The sequence below is a fragment of the Triticum dicoccoides genome, chromosome 7B, assembly GCF_002162155.2.
Source record: "Triticum dicoccoides isolate Atlit2015 ecotype Zavitan chromosome 7B, WEW_v2.0, whole genome shotgun sequence".
Taxonomy (NCBI): Eukaryota; Viridiplantae; Streptophyta; class Magnoliopsida; order Poales; family Poaceae; genus Triticum; species Triticum dicoccoides.
In genome coordinates this window covers 360,061,399-360,062,833 of record NC_041393.1, presented here as the reverse complement: position 1 = coordinate 360,062,833, position 1,435 = coordinate 360,061,399, and positions in this window count along the sequence as shown.

Here is a 1,435-nt window from a genome sequence, read left to right as displayed (position 1 = left end):
TGCAATAAATATCGATATAAAAGCATGATGCAAAATGGACGTATCAGTCACATAACGCTGTGAACTATGGGTGTTAAACACATGGTGATGCGAATTATTGGTGTTAAATCACATGGCGATGTGAACTAGATTATTGACTCTAGTGCAAGTGGGAGACTGAAGGAAATATACCCTATAGGCAATAATGAAGTTACTATTTATTTCCTTATATCATGATAAATGTTTATCATTCATGCTAGAATTGTATTAACCGGAAACTTAGTACATGTGTGAATACATTGACAAACAGAGTGTCACTAGTATGCCTCTACTTGACTAGCTTGTTAATCAAAGATGGTTAAGTTTCCTAGCCATAGACATGAGTTGTCATTTGATGAACGGGATCACATCATTAGAGAATGATGTGATTGACTTGACCCATTCCGTTAGCTTAGCACTTGATCGTTTAGTATGTTTCTGCTTTCTTCATGACTTATACATGTTCCTATGACTATGAGATTATGCAACTGCCGAATATCGGAGGAACACTTTGTGTGCTACCAAACGTCACAACGTAACTGGGTGATTATAAAGGTGCTCTACAGGTGTCTCCGATGGTACTTGTTGAGTTGGCATAGATCGAGATTAGGATTTGTCACTCCGATTATCGGAGAGGTATCTCTGGGCCCTCTCGGTAGTGCACATCACTATAAGCCTTGCAAGCAATGTGACTAATGATTTAGTTGTGGGATGATGTATTATAGGACGAGTAAAGAGACTTGCCGGTAACGAGATTGAGCTAGGTATTGAGATATCGACGATCAAATCTCGGGCAAGTAACATACCGATGACAAAGGGGACAACGTATGTTGTTATGCGGTTTGACCAATAAAGATCTTCGTAGAATATGTAGGAGCCAATATGAGCATCCAGGTTCCGCTATTGGTTATTGAGCGGAGACGTGTCTCGGTCATGTCTACATAGTTCTCGAACCCGTAGGGTCCGCACGCTTAACATTCGGTGACGATCGGTATTATGAGTTAATGTGTTTTGATGTAGCGAACGTAGTTCGGAGTCCTGGATATGATCACGGACATGACAAGGACTCTCGAAATGGTCGAGACATAAAGATCTATATATTGGATGACTATGTTTGGACTTCATAGGTGTTCCGGGCAAGTTCGGACATATACCGGAGTACAGGGGGATTACCGGAACCCCCCGGGGAGTATAATGGGCCTATTGGGCCCTAGTGGAGAAGAGGAGGGGCGGCCAAGGTAGGGCCGCGTGCCCTTTCCCCCTCTAGTCTGAATTGGACAAGGAGGGGGCCGGCGCCCCCCTTTCCTTCCCCGCTCTCTCCTCCTTCCCCCTTCTCCTACTCCTACTAGGAAAGGAGGAGTCCTACTCCTGGTGGGAGTAGGACTCCCCCCTTGGCGCGCCCTCCTCCTGGCCGGCC